Source organism: Cynocephalus volans, chromosome 8 (genome assembly GCF_027409185.1).
Source record: "Cynocephalus volans isolate mCynVol1 chromosome 8, mCynVol1.pri, whole genome shotgun sequence".
Classification (NCBI taxonomy): domain Eukaryota; kingdom Metazoa; phylum Chordata; class Mammalia; order Dermoptera; family Cynocephalidae; genus Cynocephalus; species Cynocephalus volans.
In genome coordinates this window covers 114,460,421-114,482,297 of record NC_084467.1, presented here as the reverse complement: position 1 = coordinate 114,482,297, position 21,877 = coordinate 114,460,421, and the positions used below count along the sequence as shown (strand labels likewise).

At 39.1% G+C, this 21,877-nt stretch overlaps 1 pseudogene; it reads left to right on the top strand.

Moving 5' to 3' along the window:
- The first annotated feature begins 667 nt into the window (after positions 1 to 667).
- LOC134384286 (elongation factor 1-gamma-like) lies at positions 668 to 13,671 on the top strand (annotated as a pseudogene).
- Positions 13,672 to 21,877: the final 8,206 nt, after the last annotated feature.

Sequence of the window (21,877 nt, the reverse complement as noted above, 5' to 3'; positions counted from 1 at the left end):
GGTTCCCAGAGGGAAACTTTTCTGTTTTCAAACTGTTGGATCATGATAAAACTGTCAGTAATAAAACAAGGAAACTATACCATTCGTCTGTCTATTTACAACCTTCTACATCAAGATAGAAAAGTATAACACCACGAACACAAGCAATCTGTGTCCCTATGTCAGACAGTGGTTGGAACGTGCACTACTGCATTTAATCTCCCAAATGACACATAGAGTTAGGTATTCTACTCATTTTACAGTGGAGGAAGCTGAGGCTCAGAAAGATAAAGCTACTTGTCCCAGGATACATACAATTTTCTGGCCAACATGGGGCAGAACCAGAGTTGAGACCCAGTGGGTCTGCCTCCAGAGCTCTTTCAACTATAGCAGGGTTTTGTGGACAAACGTCTGGGCGCCAGGACACAAAGTAGGAGCCTGACTCACTTGAGGTAGCATCCACAGCACACAGAACACCACCACTGCTACCACCCCGTGCTTGGAGGCAGCTGGTAACCACATTTAAAGGTCACCAGCAGATGAGAGGCAGGGTCCCGCCTCCCCCACCTCTGTTGATGGTGCCACAGTTCACCCATCGCTGAATAACAGGCAGTGGGAGGCTGTCCTGGCCCATGACTCACCACACATGCCCTCCTCAGCCTGGAAGCAGGATTAGGGATAGGTAAGGATGGAGAGATTGTGGAGATTGTTTCCACCAAACAACAGGAAACTGGTGTCCCAGACACAGTTTTCACGATCACAGCTGCAGCAGCTGAACAAAGCAGGGCTATTTGTCTTTCAAAGTAGGGGTTTGATGGTGATTTTCATGTGCTGTGGGCTGGTAACTTGGAGGCATCCCAGAAAGGCCAGAGCTCCCTCTTTCTCCCCTTCACCCTCAGAGAAATGAGAAGGTGGATATCATCAAGCCCCAGCTGCCGGCCAGTGCCCTCACACCCGACTCCTCAGACCTGCCAAGTCCTGCCCTGGAGCAGCCCCGCCTGTTCTGCTACTCACCAAGAAGGAGTCTGATTTGGAGCATGAGGATCTGCGTGGGAAGCCAGCTGCTGCCTAAGGAGCCCATTTCTGTCTGATGACTGTCTGGTGAGACTTCTCGCTCTTCCTCTGCCCCACCCTCCTACAAATCCTTTCCGCTCAGCTCTGATCACCCATGACGACGAGTGAAAGCAAGGCAGGTTTGAAAAGAGAGGGTGGTTTTTTGATAATAGGAATAATTTATGTTGATTTTATAAAATTTGGAAAATGGAAAATTATACAGAAGAATAAAATGACTTATAAAACCTTACAAAACTAATCACCATAAATATTCTTGTGTAGTTTCTCTGGGTATGTTTTTAAAGTAAAAGTTCTTTTTAAAAGAAATTATCTTTCCATATAAAATAGTGGTCTCCAAAGTCTGTTATGTGAGATGATTGTGGTATAGGAAGAAAACAGAAAAAAAAGTCTATTTATATTTTTGTTTACAGTAAAAATAAAGAATTAATATATAATATGTAATAGATTGCTAATACATAATATATTTTCCCTGGCACCCTGGCTTGCTGTTTGTCAGAGAATTGCGTGTGTGAACTACACCAACAGAAGAGCTTAAGACCCCAAGGCCAGGGCTGAATATGTCACACTCACTCCAGGGTAAATTTTACATGATTGCTGTCTAGTGGGCATGGATATCACTGAACAAAACTACACAGAATGGTTGAGTTGTTCAAAGATTTCCTCCTGATATTCGTAAACTAAAGATAATACAGATAATACACATAATGCAAATCAACAAGAAAAAGGCAGAGCTGACACTTTCCCCACACTCCTCACCAACATATTATGAGGCAAAACAGATGATCCAATTAAACTGGACAACAAACCACCAAAAATTCAAAATGTTCAAGAAGACCATATGATGTATGGACTTGCCTTACTATTGTTAATAAACCCTACTCTAAATTCATACTGATCCTTGAGGTGTTAGCTAATATGGTTTGAAGCCATCATGAACTACAAGATAAAATATTGTTTATTTCATGGACATGGATATCATATTTGTAAAGATTTTATTTTTTGGTGTATGACTTAAAATGTGCAATTCACAAACCAATTAACATACATATAGTGGGATTGCATGCTTAAAATTTTTTACATGCTTATTTTTCACAGTCCTGTCATGAAAAGTTTGTACACTACTAACATAGACTATTTCATTTTTCTTACCTGCCTCCTGATGATTTTGAAGGGATACATTATATTTTCAATTTTACTAGTGGTTTCCTATAAATAAAGAGAGAGAGAGAGATAACCTATTTTTCCTCTAATTATTAATGCCATGAAAAGAATATTATCTATTTCACTTTCCCCTGTTAAATGAAAATTGAGCAAGTTTCTCTCTCTCTCTACCACTTCCTGGTTTTTGTTTATATAATTTGGGGTTTTATATTCAGTTTACAATTATTCATTCTTGTTTACTCTATGCCTTCTTTCTTAGAAGTTTAAAAATATTTGCATTACAGAGGAGCCAAGGGCAGCCCCCTCCACCCAGAAGAAGGAAAGCAGCAGAGCACACCCAGGGTCCTAGGCAGGAGCCAAGAGCAGCATCCCCTGCCAGAAGAAGGCAAGGAGCACACCAAAAACACCACTTCCACACACGTGGCCCACCACAGTCACTGCTACAGACATGGATGCTGCAGAAGTGGCTCAATGCCACAGCAGTAGCCACAGCCACCATGCAGGTGGCCCACCAGACACTCAACTGCATTGACACCAGCAGAAACTGGATAAACCCACTCCAGAGTAAGAGAAGAAACAACTGCTATACCACATGACCAGACATCAACATAAATATACTAGAAATGCAAAAATACAAGAAAATATGACACTGTCAAAAGAATACAGTAATTCTCAAATACCTGGCCCTATAGAGCAAACCCTTGAAATGACTGAAAAGGAATTCTAAGCAATAATCTTAAGGAAACCCACTGAGATAAAAGATGACTCAGTTAGACAACATAATGAGATGAGAAAAAAAAAAAGCCAGGATATGAAGGAGGAAGTTTACAAAGCAGTTAATACCTTAAAAAAGAATGTAGCAGAACTCAGGGAACGGAAAACTTCACTCAACAAAATAAAAAATACAAGTTAGAGCTTAATCAGCAGACTAGAACAAGCAGAAGAAAGAATTTCTGATCTTGAAGATAGTCCCTTCGAAATAACCCAGGTGGACAAAAAGAAGAAAAAAAGAATTTTAAAAAATGAATAAAATCTAAGAGAGTTAGCAGACAAACTTAAGTGCACAAACATTCAAATCATGGCTGTTCCAGAAAGGGAGGAGAAAGGAAAAGACATGGAAAAACTATTCAATGAAATAATAATAGGAAACTTCCCAGAAATAAGGAGAGACACAGACATACAGATCCAGGAGGCTCAAAGATCCCCAAATAGATTCAACCCAAAAAGGTCCTCTCCAAGATACATTATAGGCAAAGTGGCAAAGCTCAAAGACAAAGCAAAAATCTTAAAAGCAGTAAGAGAAAAGTGTCAGGTCGCCTATAAGGGAGACCCTATCAGACTAACAGCAGACTTCTCAACAGAAACTCTACAGGCAAGAAGAAAATCATATGATACATTCAAAATACTAAAAGAAAGAGAATACAATACCCAGCAAGGCTATCCTTTGGAAATGAGGGAGAAATAGTTTATTTTCCAGACAAACAAAAACTATGGGAGTTCACCACCACATCACCAGTCCTGCAAGAAATCCTCAAGAGAGTCCTGCATCAGGAACCCAAAAAATGATAATCACTCATCTTACTAGCTGTAGCTCTGTCCAAACTCTGTTTTTTCATAAATCACTCTTGGTAGATGGTGCATTTCTAGGAATTTATTCATTTCATCTAAATGATCTAATTTGTTGACCAACAATTATTCACAGTACTCTCTTATAACCCTTTGATTTCTGTAAATTTGGTTATAATGACCCCTCTTTCATTTCTGATTTTAGTTATTTGTGTCTTCTCTCCTTTTTCTTAGTCCATCAAGGTAAAGGTTTGTCAATTTTGTGGATCTCATCAAAGTACCAGCTTTTCGTTTCACTGATTTTCTGTATTTTTTTTTCTATTTTCTATTTCTTTTATCTATGCTCTAATTTTTATTATTAACCTATTTTTCTAGGTCTGGGCTTAGTTTGCTGTTCATTTTCTAGTTTCTTAAGGTGTGATTTGAGATCTTTCTTTTGTATTAATGTATGCATTTACATTAAATAAATTTCCCTTTTAGCCAAAAAAAAAAAAAAAAACTAAAAGTAGAACTACAGTATAATCCAGCACTCCCACTGCTGTGTATTTATCCAAAGGAAAGAAAATTAGCATAGTAAAGAGATATCTGCACTCCCATGTTTATTGCAGCACTATTCACAGTAGCCAAGATATGGAGTCAACTCAGATGTTCGTCAACAAATGAGTGGATAAAGAAAATTATGTATATATACATAATGGAAGACTATTCAGTTATAAAAAAGAGTGAAACCCTGTCCTCTGTAGCAACATGGATGAGCCTAGAATGCATTGTTAAGTAAAATAAGTCAGGCTTAGAAAGAAAAATATTTCATAGTCTTAAGAGCTCAAAAAAGAAGTGAGCTTATAAAAATGGAGTAGATTTGTAGTTACTAGAAGGAGGGCAGTGTAGGGAAGAGGGTGAAACAAGAACTTGGATAATAGATACAAAATTACAGGTATATAGGAAAATTAAGTTCTCGTGGTCTACAGTAGTGCTAGGTGTCCCTAATTAACAATAATTTATGGTATGTTTTAAAATGGCTAGAAAAAGCGAGTTGAAATGCTTTCATCACAAATAATAGCTCTTTTCAATAACAAATATGCCAAATACTCTGATTTGATCATCACACATTGTATACATGTATTAAAATAGAACTCTGTCCTCCTCACCAAATAAATTTAGTAGTTCTATTCTCATTAGAATAAACTTTACTTCAGTTCAGGTATACAAACACCACTGAGTAATTTTTGTATGCCCATTACTGTTCTGGCTCCTCAATATCAAAGTAGGTAAGGCAGAACAATTAAAAAGCACTCTAAAGAAGGTGGCCAGATACTTTAAGAGTACAAATAACAAGAACAATAGCAAGTCATGGTTGTAGATGTTTTAGCGCTTGGTATTTATGTGGAATATTTGGTGTAGAAAATAATGCTGATGCTGAACTTTTATGAATTTGGAAGAGTTAGTCAGTATTAATTGATAATAATTGGGTGGAATAAAAATGATGATGATGGTAATGATGTAGACTAATGGAGAAAGTTCATTGGTGCTACGAGACAATTTTTTGTTTTCATACATGTAATTATATGTTTCCTACTTGCCATTAAGATGAGCACACTTTTCACCTATGTTGCAATTAATAAATGCCTTCTTTCCCAAACTGGCATTGGAATTTCCGCAAGCACCTCCTTCCTTCGCTTTCATGTCTTTACACTCCTTCTGGATTGTGGGTTTAAACCCCATGACCTGATTATCAGTCACTTGGCCCTTATCCACATAATGATGCTTCTCACTGTTTGTTTTTGCTGCCTCCAGACCTGTTTGAGTTACTAAATTTTAAGAATGACTTCAAATATAAGGTTTTGTTCTGCCTGAACAGGGTGATGAAGGGCCTCTCCATCTCCACCACCTGCCTCCTGAGTATGCTCTAGGCCATCACCATCACCCACAGCACCTCCTAGCTGGTGAGGTTTAAATACAAATCCACAAGTGTAATCATCTACTCCGTCTTCTTCTGATAGTTTCTCTGTTTGTCTATCAGTAGTAATCAGATCTTCTACAATGTGGTTTCTTCCAATGTCATCCATACCAAGCTAACGATTCTCACTAAATACTGCTCACTTTCCCCCATGAGCTACAGCATCAGGAGTGTGATGGTCACATTGACAACATCCAGGGATGTCTTATTGGTAGGACTTATGCTTCTTTCAAGTGCATACATGGTGATTTTCTTATTCAGGCATCAGAAAAGATCTCAGCACCTTCACAGCAACAACCTCACCCCAAGACCCTCTCCAGAGAAATGGGGTACCCAGGACCTTCCTGCTGCTGTGGGACTGAGGGCAGGTTGAACTACCCGTGCAAGTCTGCAGAGCATAGGATCAGCCAGTGTCCTGAGGACAGCACTGGCCTCTTGTTTGATTACTCCTCTGGATTCTTCTCTTGATTTACTTTTGATTCAGAGAAGTTCTCCTATTTACTTTCAACTATTTTAGGTATTTTAAGTATTCTTGAAACTCTCTGCTTTTTTCAGCTGTTGCAGAAGAGTTTTGAAAATATGTAGTATATGTTTTCCACAAACACAAATATCCACAAGGCACACTTGAGTAAAATATCTTACATAGTTAGTTTGTGGCATACAATATTCTCTCAGGAAAAAACTCAAGGTCATTTTGAAACATCCCCTGACTCCTGCAATACACTATACATTAACAATGATTTGTAGTGCGCAACTTATTTTTAATCTTTGATATATAATTTTATGTTTTACACAAATTTATGAAATTATAATCCTCCCTTCAGTGATGAATACTTGCATATGGCCAGAATTAATATTTTTCAGTCATATTAAGATAGTTGTGTAGAATTAGTTACCTGATGTAGTTACTTGAATTCAGGTTTTGGCTTCAATTATGATGCTTCTCCCTAGAATTTCCCTGACTCCTTAAAATTGGTATAAATTTTTGAATCCAGTTTTTACGTAAAATGACCTTAAATAAAATTTGCATGTGGCTAGAAAAAAAATTTTAATGAAAACAAAAATAAAAATATTTGCATTACAAATTTGGTTCTCTAGTTGTTTGAGAGGAATGTGCTGAATTGTGGCCAAGTTCAAGTTTCCTTAAGAAAATAGAAGCTTTAATGTAAGGATTCTCATGTACTGAGACTGGAGCTGGGTCTGGAAAACCTCAGAAAGGTGGAAGCTAGGGAAATTTAGACTATTTACATTATTTCTCTATTTTAAAGCAATGCTACAACCAATATCTGTATTAGTTAGAAACACACTTGGCTGCTGGTGGGAAGGACCTTATCGTGGCGAGCTAAACAAAGTATGGGCTTGTTTTTCTCTTGTGTCCAAAAAGCTCTGTAGAGAAGCAGTGTAGAGAAGGAATGGTAACTCCATGAAACATCAGGGCCCCAGGCTTCTTCCATTTTTCTGTTTCAGTGTGTGGTTTCTATTCTCAAGGTCTCAAAACGACTGCTGGACTCTAGCCTTCCAGTTCCAGACCCAGGTAGGTTACGGAGAGTTTTCCTCAAGTCACATCCAGTGACTTCTGTTTACATTTTAGTGGGCTTCCCTTTCTTACAAGAGAATCTGGGAAAAGAAAATCTTTAGTTATGCATGTCACTACTGCCAGATATAAAGGGGTATTTCAAAAGTTCCCCGGAAAAAGAGAATTAAAAGGTAATACGAATCTTTCCATGGACTTGTTGAAGTACCTTATATAATTAGAAAGGGAAGGGATCAATAGTGGGTAGGCAACTAGTAGTTTCATCCATAACACTCTTCAACATGTTTTTTGGAGCATGCATATGGCTTTGCTTCTGTTTAAATATATCCCTGGAAGTAGAACTTGAAGATCAAAGTGCATTGTACACGTCCAACAGGAATATACTGTCAGTGCATTCCTAAGTGGTTGTGCATGTTTCCATCCCCACCGACAGTCCATGAGAGCTTCCCTTTTTCACAGCATTGCCACTACTGGCTATTATTAATCTGGCTGTCAAATGTGATATATGAAAAATGGTATCTTGTTGTTTTACTTTCTGTTTCTCTGAAAATTGGTGAATTTGAGCTTTTTTTTTTTTTTTTACAAGTTCACTCGTTGACTTTGACAAATAGGGCTTTGTCCAGGGAAAAGACTCTTCCCTTTTTTCCTATCCATTTCCCCTCTCTCCCCTCATTCCAACTGCCCCAAGACAGGACTTGGCGTGCTCAGAACTGAAGAATGTATAAAATGCTAATTGAGCTGCTACAGACAGATTCTGTGACATATCATGTGAGGGAGAAATTGAGTTTTCTTCTGGACAGAGTAAAATTAAAACCAGAAAGAAAAGGCCAAGGAAGATGTTTGCTAATCAGAGTCATGAGGGCTGGATGAAGAAAGCGACAGAGAAGTGGTTGTTTTGGATGTTCTGGGAAGTTGGGGATTCAATTCCCATGCATAGCTCATAATGAGGGTCTGTGTCTGGAGTTTCCTCCATGGGGGAGAAGTAGCAATGGCTGAGAGAAGAGGAACATCAGCTCTTCCCCGGCTTAAGGTTTGACCGATTCATGGTATTACAGACTCATGGTGCCTGAACAGGGAGGGACCTTTTGAGCCTCTACCTAACACAGAAATCCCCCATGAACCACTGACAAAAGGCAACCTTGTCACTGAACAACCCCAAGGATAGGGAGGACTTCTGGTCCAGCATCTTTTGGAATGTTCATCCTTATGTGCCTCAGATATCGACTTGATTAAAGTTGGTCTGAAATTCACTTTTACAGCTTAGGATGGTCAAAAGCCATTTTCTATCTTTAGTTTATAAGGAACCTCATAGTCCCCTCCCCATACCATTACTAAAGCTCCATTACTAAATCCCTCCCAATGTTTCAGGTCTGCCCTGTTTGCATTCATTAGAATGATCCACTTGGGCTAATCATCTCATTAGTTTAATAACTTCACCAAACATCTGGGGGTTGTCATAGGAGGAATTATATTGCATAGTCCCTTCCGTCTTCTTGGTACCCCCCTCACTGTCTCCTTTCAAAGCCAGCTTCTCTTGACAAGTGACTCTTTCCATCGTTCACAGACCCCTCAGAGGGGAACTACAACCTCTCTCATCCAATTTGCTTGTCTCATATCTTCCTCATGCTCTTCTGCCTTCCTCAGCCTCTTTAGAATTTCGGTAAATAAAATTTTCTCCATCTCATTACATCTTCTCAGAAAAATATTTATAATTTTTTGTAAATTCTCTCCCCCAAGAGTGGGAAAGGAGAAGATAAATCGCAATATTTACTTGAAACACTGGGCTCCTTTGTCCTGTATAATATCACAGTCCCTCCTTTTTGTAGTGGTGGGGGCAGAGCTCTTCTTTGGGGCTATTTTAATAGTTCTGTAACTTTATGGTCTATTATGTCTCTTGCCCTCATCTTAGGAGAACCAGCTCATCAAATCTGGCTTTATCCAGGCAACCCAGCAGGCAGGAATCCCCCTTCATCATTAGGAAGTGCCAGGGAGTTCACACTTGGAAATATGCTACTATTGTTTGATGAAAACTTATAGCATTTTGGTTTGGAGTTGATTTTCTGCCACACATCTTCCTCTTCAGAGTTAGGGACCACCCTAGTCTTGCTTTCAAACTGAATAGGGTTCATTTACCCTGTGCCATGGAAAGCCAATCAGAAAAGCATGTGTCTTTGCATTAGAGAAAGAAGGGCCATTTTGAGAAAGCATGAGATTAGCATCTCGGACCCATCTTCCACACAATAGGGAAGGTGATAAATTTATGGGGAAGTGATTAGGAGCAGTGTGAGGCATGGAAATAAAAAAAACCAAAGATTAGTGTCTGGAGCAGTTTATAAGCTGGTCTGTGAGTCTGGAGTACCTAGAGCATCTTCAATTGGAGTGGACTGGCAGTGATCATCTGACAGATTTTTCTGGATTGGAGTTTGTGTGTACCAGCTTGTTTAAATATAAGCTACTGTGGTGATTTTTCTTCAAAATCAAGTTGACTTTTTAGCCTGAAAGGCATTAGGAAAAAAGTGGCTTTAATTTTTGATGATTTCAAGTCAGAAAGATGAGATAGAAACTGAAAATTCTGGTCTGGAGAGTCATTCCCAGATATCGGAGGAAATTAAAAGTTAGGATTCAATCCAGGTAATTAAAACTCAAAAAACAATGGAAAAGGTAGAATCAACTAAAATATGTACTATAGTTTTCTTCTGAAATGTAATTTTCTCTTTCCAGTCCCCCTTTTTATACATATATTTATCATAAGATTAATTCATTTACAAAATAAGTTTAGTTTCTGGCCTGATAATCTGCATAAAATACAGCAAGAATAATTATTTATTTTATAGGCTCTTTTTCAAGTTGACTTTGCTAGGACGTTTATAAGGAATCCCAGATTAGACCTTTAAAAGCCTCTCCAGGTTTAGGAAGCCAAGCCAGGGATTTGACTCACTCCCTGATTACCTTTATTAGTTGGGTGAATTCCTATCTTCTGCCGGTTCCCAAAATATCAAGGTTCCTGGGTCTGTCAGTAAAATTCTTTACATACCACAAGGCTAGGACACCTGCAATCATTTACACAGGGTGTCAGGCCAGTCTTTCCTAGGGGCTTTTTATGGGCTCCATAAAATCAATACAAATTCCTTAAAGTAGTATGATCATATCTGAAAATATATTTCAGTCAAAGCCTTGATAAAATAACCAGTGTCTCCAATTTTGTTCTGTTACAAAAGAAAACAGATGGTTATTGAACTTATACATAGAAGTAAATACTGGCGAGGATGCAGGGAAAGGGAAACTCCTCTGCACTGTTGGTGGGACTGTAAATTAGCACAACCATCATGGAAAACTGCATGGAGGTTCCTCAAACAACTACAGATAGAAATAACATATGATCCAGCAATCTCACTACTGAGTATGTATCCAAAGGAATGGAAATCATCATGTCAAAGGGATACCTGCACTCCTATGTTCATCGCAGCTCTGTTTACAACAGCCAAAATATGGAACCAACCTAAGTGTCCATTGACAGACAACTGGATAAGGAAAATGTGGTGTATTACACAATGGAATACTACTTAGCCATAAAAAAGAATGAAATTCTGCCATTTGCAGCAACATAGATGAGTCTGGAGAAAATTATGTTAAGTAAAATAAGCCAGACAAGGAAAGAGAAATATTGCATATTCTCACTCATAACTGGGTGGAAAGAAAGAAAGAAAAAGGAAGGAAGGAAGGAAGGAAGGAAGGAAGGAAGGAAGGAAGGAAGGAAGGAAGGAAGGAAGGAAGGAAGGAAGGAAGGGGAAGGAGGAAGGAAGGAAGGAAGGAAGGAAGGAAGGAAGGAAGGAAGGAAGGAAGGAAGGAAGGAAGGAAGGAAGGAAGGGGAAGGAAGGAAGGAAGAGGAAGGAAGGAAGGAAGAGGAAGGAAGGAAGGAAGGGGAAGGAAGGAAGGAAGAGGAAGGAAGGAAGGAAGGAAGAGGAAGGAAGGAAGAGGAAGGAAGGAAGGAAGGAAGGAAGGAAGGAAGGAAGGAAGGAAGGAAGGAAGGAAGGAAGGAAGGAAGGAAGGAAGGAAGGAAGGAAGGAAGGAAGAGGAAGGAAGGAAGAGGAAGGAAGGAAGGAAGGAAGGAAGGAAGGGGAAGGAAGGAAGGAAGGGAGGGAGGGAGGGAGGAAGAAAAAGACCACAACAATACGTTGAACTTTCAGAAGGAGAGAACAAACCTAAAGATACTAGAGATGGAAGGAAAGGGGTTTGGGAGTGATAGGTCTGGCAGAAGGCATAAGGAAAAATTATGATTTGTAATAATGAATATGCTAATAATAAAAAATAAAATATATATTGTCATAAAATAAGAATACTCATAAATAATTTCAAAATCCTGGAGGGATTAAGTAGAGAGAAGAGTAATGTTTCAGTCTTGCCCCCCAAAAGAATACTTTACCAAGTAGCCCAAAAGAAAAAGAGAATTTCTTAAAAATCTGAAAACAAAACATGCAACAAATTAGTAATGTTTCAAAAAGAAAAATCATTAAAAATTATTTCAGTCCTTTATCAGTTCAGTCCCACATAATTAATTCTTGTTCTGCTTGATGTTAAGTTAATTTTATGAGTCCAGTTTTTCTATTGGAGTTCTAGAGTTTTTACCCAGTCCACCTGAATAATCTCAAAGTCATCAGCAGAAGTCTGTATTTAAAAGTATCTGTTAGAGTCTTTTTATCCTCTCCGTGAACTTCTTTGAAGAAATAACACTCTAGAATTTGCAAAGACCTTTTAAAAACTGTATCAAAATAAAGTAATTTACTGCAGCATGGTTAAAGACACATATGATAAAAACTGGTTATTTCCATGGCCTACAATTTTTCATCATAGCCATAACTATGACTGATAATATATACCAAGACATATCAGAATTTTTAAAATTTTATATGATTTTGGAATACATATTAATAACGCATTTGTGAAAATATAAAGTTACGTATTTTGAGAGAAGAAACTTAAATCTTTAACTCAGTTTTCCTAAGTAATCCAAAGACGTAATAAAGACACAGAATCCGTTTCTCACTTTTTTCCCTCTTTTTTTATATAATTTACTCAAAAGATGAACACAAATCTTTTACCATCTTTTATTAACAACACATGAAAATCTTTTTTAAAAGAAAAGTGGAGCTTTTCTTCAGTAGAGTGGGGCTCAGGGCCACATACTCCCTACCCCACCCCATTTCCACTTTGGCCAAACCAACTGCCCCCATGAATTTCTAGGCAAATTTCCTGCTGGAAAGTTTCCAGCATTTGAGGGTAACAATGGATGTTGCGTGTTTGAGAGCAATGCCATTGCCTCCTATGTGAGCAATGAGGAGCTGCACGGAAGTACTCCAGAGGCGGCAGCCCAGGTGGAGCAGTGGGTGAGCTTTGCTGATAGTGACATAGTGCCGCCATCCAGTACGTGGGTATTCCCCACCTTGGACATCATGCACCACAACACACAGGCCACTGAGAATGCAGAGGAGGAGGTGAGGCGAATCCTGGGGCGGCTGGATGCTCACTTGAAGATGAGGATTTTTCTGGTGGGTAAACGAGTGATGCTGGCTGACATCACAGTTGTCTGCTCCCTGTTGTGACTCTATAAACAGGCCTTGGAGCCTTCTTTCTGCCAGGCCTTCCCCGATACCAACTGCCGGTTCTTCACCTGCATTAACCAGACCCAGTTCTTGGATGTCTTGGGGGAGGTGAAGACGTGTGAGAAGATGGCCCAGTCTGATGCTAAAGAGTTTGCAGACAGCCAACCTAAAAAGGACACCCCATGGAAAGAGAAGGGCTCGTGGGAAGAGAAGAAACCCAGGCTGAGCAGAAAGAAGAGAAAAAGGCAGCTGCCCCTGCTCCTGAAGAGGAGATGGGTGAATGTGAGCAGGTGCTGGTTGCTGAGCCCGAGGCTAAGGACCCCTTTGCTTACCTGCCCAAGAGTACCTTTGTGGTGAATGCATTTAAGTGCAAGTACTCGAGTGAGGACACACACTCCGTGGCACTGCCATATTTTTGTGAGCACGTTGATAAGGATGGCTGGTCCCTGTGGTACTCTGAGTATCACTTCCCTTAAAAGCTCACCCAGAACTTCATGAGTTGCAACTTCATCATTGGAATGTCCTAGCAACTGCACAAGCTGAGAAAGAATCCCTTTGCCAGTGTCATCCTCTTTGGAACCAACAAAAGCAGCTCCATTTTTGGAGTATGAATCTTCCAAAGCCAGGAGCTTTCCTATCCACTGAGTCCAGACCAGCAGGTGGACTGTGAATCATATATATGGTAGAAATTGGATCCTGGAAGCAAGGAGACCCAGACACTGATTTGAGAGTACTTTGCCTGGGAGGAGGCCTTGCAGCATGTGGGCAAACCCTTCAATCTGGGCAAGATCTTCAAGTGAACATCTCTTGCCATTGACTAGCTGCCTGCACTGCCCTTCAGGGAGATGGGGGTCATTGAAGGAAACTGAACAATGAAAAAAAAACAAAAAAAGAAAAGAAAGAAAAAGCCAAATTTTACTTTTGTACCAGTGTACTATTAATACTAAATCTAATTTTAATAAAAACTTATAAACAAACACATCCAATCTCAGTCAGTTTTGTCCACACAAGACAAGATTTCTATAAAAAATTTTTTCTTTTACAAAAACAACATTTTTCTGTTTTTTGATAACCTTTTTACCAAAAACATATTCTGCTTTCCTTACTTCCTACCTTTTCTCATAATACTCTGTATACAGAATTGTTTTTCTCATACCTAGAAGTTTTAATTACCTATATTAACTACAATTTTAATTTTTAATAACCCTCATTTTTAGTGAAAAACCTGGGAAGCAAGCAGTTTTGAACTGTTTTATATCAATATTTGTAGGTGAAAACCATTTTCTAATTTCTGGAGACATGTTTTCAATTTTTTTTATATGGCATAAAGCCAAATGTCAAAGTATATAAACTTAAACTTACATTGAATAACTAATGTTTCAGTATTTTAACTTAGGAATAACTTGGACATTTATGATTACCTATTGCTTAATTCAACATAATACAACTTTAAGATTTCAAACTAATTGAAAAGGATTTTTTGAAACTAGGACAAGTTTATAAATATTTATCCCATTCACCTTTGTCTAATTTACTCTTTCTTAGCAATTACATTTGAATTGCCCATGGAAAACAAAGCTAGCCACTTAAGTTATTGTTCTTTTCTTTTGAAAAAACAAAACAAAGCTAAATGTGTATTAATCAGTCTTAACTAAGGTCCTTGAAATACTAAACCTAGGTACTCTTTCTCTAGCTGTCCTGGGTCCCTAACACCAAAACCTGGCATCCAGGGAAACCCTGTATGGCCCATCTGGATTAACAATTCTGGTTTCAAGACAGAGAACAAAGCTACACAGATAATGTCTAAGGGATATTGTCCCTCCCACCATGGCCAGTAGGGAGAGCTGGGATAAGGATGAGGAGACTGTACTGGACTTGGTTTTGTTCTGCAACTGGTGGTCCAAGCGTGTTAGACTCATATCCCCAGTCCTCACCATGGCCATCTGTCTAGACAACAGAATTCAGAGGCTCAGAACCAAAGACATAAACTCATAACAAGATGTGTGTAAGGCTTTGAGGGACGTTCAGCACTCAGTCCTCACAGCCTTCAGCTCATAAACAAATTAAGCAAGTATCAAAAATATCACAGAAGCAACAATTTTACGATTTTAAAACATGTAGCAGAGACAGTATAACTGTTTGATCAATATACAGACCTAGACAAAAAGTCTAAATTCTAAAAAAATTTCTATATTGCCAAAAATTTTTTAAACTAGCTTTATTTGCCAAAGATTACTAAAGTCATGTGAACTTGAAAAGCATTTAAGCTTATTTACTTAATTTATGAGTATGCATTATTTATAAGCTAATTGGTACCATGTAGACAATATACAAACACATATATAGATATAAACATACATGTGGATACAACATACAGCTTACACATGTACACATGCATACATAAAACATAGAAACAAATAATGATCTTATAAGTTCCATGTAAATATTAGTTATGAAGCAGATACAATATGAAACTCACTAATTGGATTAAAATCGTTCCTATAAAAGGAACAAGTTAAAGCTTATCTGTATCACATGGCCAAAGCCTCACCTAAAGCAAGGTAGCAAATTTACATATCAAGGCATAAAGAAAGAACGCAAGCTTTTCCAAGAAAGTGTTTTGGTGTGTCAGAGACAGAGGAGGATCAAAAAATAAACATAAAGACAAAAAAATCATAGAAATTCACTACAACAGCAACTGGTCAAAATCCGAACAAATACCCCAAAAGATCAAGTGTCATGCAAATAATTTAAAGCAAACATTTTAAATTAATTTTTATAACTGTCTTTTTCTGTTTTAAAGGAATTTGTGATGGGTCCAAACTGTTTTAACCTCAACCTCTGCTCAAATTTTGTTACCTAGTTTTCTGGATGTTAATATTATTTCTTTTCTTTAATCTTGCCAAAATCATTTTTAAGGCTAACTGTTATGTGAGTCTTTTCATAGGTACCTATAAGACAGCTGTTCTAGACAAGAGCTCTCTAAATAAATTTTCTTTTGAACATAGCCAATTCAAAGGATCTACTGTCTGGCCAGGGACAATTCAGGATCCTCAATGGTGTATCCATTTTAATAGCACAAAAGTACACCAAGGTTGCTACACCTCAGGTTAGTCACACAAATATTTCTCTTCTTATTAATCAAAATTTTGGAAAAAGGAAAAAACAATGATTTTTATCATCCACTGTCCATTGCTCCAGTAAATGCCTTCAGTGGTGACTCTGCTCCTGTGGCAGTTTTCTGCCTGAGCCCCCAGGCCTTTCCATACATCCTCTGAAATCTGAGTGGAGGCTGACATGCTTCCACAGGTGGGGCCCTGATCCAATATGACTGTTCTCCTTATAAGAAGAGAAAGAAACATAAGAAATGAGTGCATGCACAGAGGAAAGGCCATGTGAGGACACAGAAAAAGGGGGCCATCTGTGAGTCAAGGAAAGAGACTTCAGTAAAAACCAAACATGCTGACATTTTGATTTTGGACTTTCAGCCTCCAGGACAGTGAGAAAATTAATTTTTGTTGCTAAAACCACCCTTCTGTGGCATCTTATTATGGCATCCCAAAAACCTAATATACCAGTGTTATGTATTAGTAGATGTAACCTGAAAAATAAGGAACTTCCCCCTACGGGAAATCTCCCCCTTGGCATATAGAAGAGTTCTTATTGGTATTTTGTGTCTCAGAAGGTGCAAAGTTTACACCTAGATTCCCAGACTATCTCTGCATTGCTGCAGTGCCCACATATGCAATCATTCCATGGGCCCAGATGGCCAACTTAAGTGCATGCAGCAAGATATTCACTAGCCAGTTCCAATATCCTTCCAATCCTGGAAGGAGATTCTTCTGATGAGTATTTAAATATCCTTCTTTAATATCCATAGTTATATTTCCATAGCTATTTTTATGGTACCACACCCTATTTAGACATCCCATTGGGCCAGTTTTCCATTGCTGTTTTCCTCACCATATGACCAGACCACTGGCCTTTGCCTATGATTTATAACAATCCAAACATGGAGCAAACAACATACTATTAACACCACTGAGCTGATTTATTTCTACTTTATTCAGCCAAACTGGTACCCTTCCAAACAGGATGTCCATTCACCTTGGAACTGCACTCCATAAAACAGGTGGATTTGGGGATTTTTTTAGTTAATAAAGAGTTGTTAATAGGGTACTTCTCAAGTGGCCCAAGTGGCCATAGGATCCATGAGCTCCTCAGGTGTTTCCAAAGTCAACCCCTGTAGAAAAAAAGAGCCCACCTGCTCATGAGTACTCCTTACATTTCTGTGGTAGCATGTTCACACATAAATCATTTCTGTTTTACTATGGAATTCTTCTGGGTATGTCCTTCCCATTAGAGCATTTATCTGGCATCATTCAAGACACTGTGGTATATTTCAAGATTATTTTATGTCCTCTGGTCATAGGAGTAGTCTCAATTAGTATCCAAGAGCAAGCTAGTTGTCTCTCAGATAGAAACTTTCTGATCCAAATTCCCAGAAGACACTGCTGGGCTGCACCCAGTGGCTTTCCATAAGTCCCAGTCTGCTTTCCACATAGGGCTGTTGTACAGAGAATTTATTCATACCAGCACTCCAGCTAACTGCTAATAAAGCATTAATTAAAGAAGTAATCTCCTTTTGTCTACACATTCTACACTGTTTCAAATTGACAACTTGTACGGGCTCAGGAAATATTATTGCTTCTCATTTAGTATGTTCTATTGATACTGACTAAAGGATGAATTTACATATTTTTTTTAAGATAATATTAGGTAGGGGAAGCATTCCCAGTTCAGACACGATATCCATCCCCATAACACATAAAGGTAAAAGAGATGCAAGTGCTTCACATAAAATCTGTCCAGACATTCCAATTTTCATCCAAATTTTAACCTAAATCCCATCAACTGTTGCATTTCTATATCCTCCCAATCTAACCACAGCCCAGGTTAGGAGTTCACCAACAGGTTTGGAACCACAGTGCATGGGAATCCCAGTCAAAGAGTCCCATAAACATCTCTTTTTCAATCCCTGATCATTTTACCAACTCATCTGTAAAAAGCCATGGGTACACAGCTGGGGTCAAGCCAAGGGACTCTGGTCTTTTGGTCAATACTTACCTTGACTGGACTATGAGATCATTGCTTGGAAACCAGGTTTCTCATTCTCAACATTGTCCTCTATATTTTTAAATTTCTCCAAACTAGGATGAATAAAACACATTTGTTTAGGATCCCTCTGTGTTGTGTGATCAGTAAGGATTCCTACCTGTCCACCTAACTTCCAAGAAAGCTCCATTAAGACTCTTTTTTATTAATGTACTCTTCATTCATCCCACTTCTTAAAACCTATTTTTAAAAAATTTACCTTCAAAAAATGAGGTCCTTGACTCTCCTGTTTCTCTTTTTCTCTTTCCCCATTCTCTTGTGAATCACTCTAATTCTCTTCATTATCTGTGGTTTCAGCATGACTTTTCTCTTTTGTAGCAGCCCTGAACCTAAAAGCTATAACCTGGACTAGTCAGAATTCAAGTTTGTCCTAGCCTCAGGATTCACCCTAATATTCTCTGTAACTTTCATTTTAGCTATTATAGATAACAATTACCAAGAGATTGTATATTTAGTTTTTTTCTTGTTACTTTCTATTACCTTATGCAATCAGTGAGCTAACTCCAGAGGAGTTGCATCTATCATTTCTAAATCCAATTGTAACTTTTACTTCTAGCAACTTATCATAGCACAGCTGTAGTTCCATACCATGTGTGACCCTGAGACCATACAGCAGCCAAAGGTTCATCACCCCTCTCCTCTTATCCTACCTTTTCTCAAACACCATGTTCTAGTGAGTCAGGATTCTAGGGAATTCAACTTCTGACACCAACCATGAAATCTGGACCCACTAAAAACTTAGAGGTTACTGTCCACACAAGACAACCTCTCTTCTGACAAGTTCGGAGGTGGGGCAGGATTCCCAAACCACCCTCGAGTTTTGATACTTTGCTAGAGAAACTCACATAACTCACTGAAAGCTCTTATACTCAAGGTTATAGTTTATTACAGAGAAAGAATATAGACTAAAATTAGCTAAAGGAGAAAACACATAGGGCAGAGTCCAGGAAAAGTACCAATCATGGAGTTTCCAGTCATCCCCTCACTGTGAAGTCAGGATAGCATTACCTTCCGGCCATAGATGTGTAACAGTATGTGCACTTTGCCAACTACTATGTGCAATTAGACATCCTGAGTCTTTATGATCAGAATTATTATTTGGGATCCATCATGTGGGCATGATTAATTGCCCACATGGTTAACTGCAGTCTCCAGCCATTCTGGAGGTCACCTAATGCCATATGACCCAAAGCCCCACCCTAAATCATATTGCTGGTCTTTTGACACAGCCATCCCCACCCTAGGACGATCTGGTGTGGCCAGCACCCACCCTACATCATATTGCTGGACTATCCAGTGACCCAAGGCCCTCAGTCAATCCAAGAAATTCCTATCAGGCATGACATAACATGGAATAAAAGATTACCTCCCAGAAGTCAAAAGCAAAGGCCATACCTCACTTTGGGCAAGGTTAAATTCTTTGCTACACATACCTAGAACCAATTAGTCTTCTAGTCATTGCTGAGGAACTCCATGTGCATGTTAGGGTGTATCGTCAATTCTCAGCTGAGTAGTTGACAACTCTGCTTTAGCTTTCACTTCAAGGTCAGCCAGGGGTGAGAGCTTAGGATTTTCTCTGGCCTTCCCTAAGCATCAACACAGTAGTGGAAATGCATACAGCTCTATGAATGTGTGTGGCATTTTAGATTCTGAGGAATACATGAGAGCTTCTCAAAGCCCCTGAGAACATCTCTTTCTCAGCTTTCCCTTCTAAGCTTTTTGATTACCCTGTTATTTGCATCAACTAATCCTCTGCTATACACAGCCACAAAGTTGAACAATTACTAGTGGCTGTTTTAAACAAATCCTCCTAATTATAGGGCTTGTTGCAGTGGGAGATCTCCAAGTTAGGTCAAACACAGAAACCATTGCAAGTGGGGCTTCCTGGGAACCACCAAGAAGTCAAAGAATGACAATTCTTTGGGAACAAACCTTTAAAAGAGCTCCAGCCCTTTTCTGCTGCCTCAAGTGGCTGCTAGACCACTGGTTCTCACCATAAATGCAGGCTATTATTTTTCAAGACAACAGTAGAGCTGCAGAGTGGGATGTTGGTCTGGGGTGAGTTACTTACTCAGATTAAGCAATTTTTCTTGAGTAAATACCTGTTGGTTTGCTGCAAGAGCTGTGTACTTTTCAGAGTTCTGAAAACATTCTGTACAAAGTTAGCAGGTTTTCTCATTGCTTTATGGAAGAGAAATTTTTTGAATGTCCTTAACTCTGTTACTTTCCACCCTTCAAACATACATGTTGAGGTATACTTGTTTTCATATTAATGCTAAATTAGTCAGTAATTGTATACTCTTCCTTTAATGACCCATTGAAATCACCCACCATCCTGTTATTTTCTGAAGTTTTAGTTCTAATTTTTTTAATTAAAAATTATTATCATTATTATTATTGTTACTATTATTATTTACCAGCAATAGTCAGTTGGGTGTAGAAAAGGATGGAAGAAGGAACAGACATACAGGGACCAGTCTATTGTCACTCTGTTCCTGCAGCTATTTGCTCCCCAGCCCTGCCCAGCCCAGCTCAGCCCAGGGCTGCCCAACTGTCTACTGCAAATCCCAAAGGGAATTTGGGAAAACAGCTCTTCTTTATCCAGAGGACCCTTTCCATGAAAAACATCGTAACTCAGAGCTTCTACTCCAAACTTCCTTCCACCTAGGTATCTAGCATTTACCCTCCCAGGCTGCAGTTTCTTCCTCACATCAGGAAACAGCCATCCTGCCTCTCCTCGGGGCCTCTCACAATTCTATCTTTAGTTTCTAGGAATCTACACTCTCCTTTCCTCCTGAGGCATATCCATAGCTGAACTGATGACAGATTTTGAGCACCTTTCCACTTACCACAGGCGTAAACTTGGATGAGTTATTTAGTCTCTTTGGAAATCCAGGACACTATGTTATCTATAAGGTGCGTGTAACAGCTAGACAATAGGTTATTTTAATGATTCAATTTAATGTATATTGTGGATTAATTGAAATAATGCATATAAAACCACAGGATATAGTAAATATTCAATAATTACGTTCTTCATGCAACCCAGCTCTCAGCTAGGGTGCCCTGTGTTTTGGGATACAAATGAAATAGACATGCCCTTCATTCCACATCACACAGAGGTCTGGAGCCTTTCTAAAATTTTGTTGAATTTTCAGAGCTTACATTCTCCTGGTCACCTTGTTCTTCAGATCTCTCATTCTTTCTAGACTCTCCATTTCACTGAGCACTATATTTCTCTCCTATCCGGCACTTCCCCACACACACACTCTGCTGCGACAGGTCCAGATCTGCCCTCCCTTATCTCCCCAAAACATTATCAGCACCAGGCAGTTACATGTAGTAAACTCTTCCCAAAGGCTCTGTGGTTAACGTGTACGTAAGTTAGCACAGGATGGAAGGAATGTCAGAAACGAGTAAGTTTCCGGTGTTTTGCCAGCATGGAATGTCTATTGACTGAGTCTCCTCTACTGTCCTCAGCCTGCATAATGCTAGTTCCGCTCTCCAAGCTACTCCTCCCCACCCCCACCAAATGGGTTTCATAGCACACAATTCCCAAAGAGTCCTCTCAGGAGAGATGTAGTGACATGTGTGGGCAGGGGGCATACAAGACTTGCTTTTCCTCACCCTGATGGTGACCAATGGATGAACTGCCCAGATTTTTTGCTCCAGTATAAGCTTATGACCATGATGCATGAACTGCCTTTGGAGGATATTCCTCCATTACTAGGTGAGGTGGGGGAAATCAAGCCAAAGTTGAATATTCCCTTGTCTGGGCTGCTGCAGAGCAGTTTTGGGGAAAGCACAGACTGAACTCCAGGTGACTTGCCT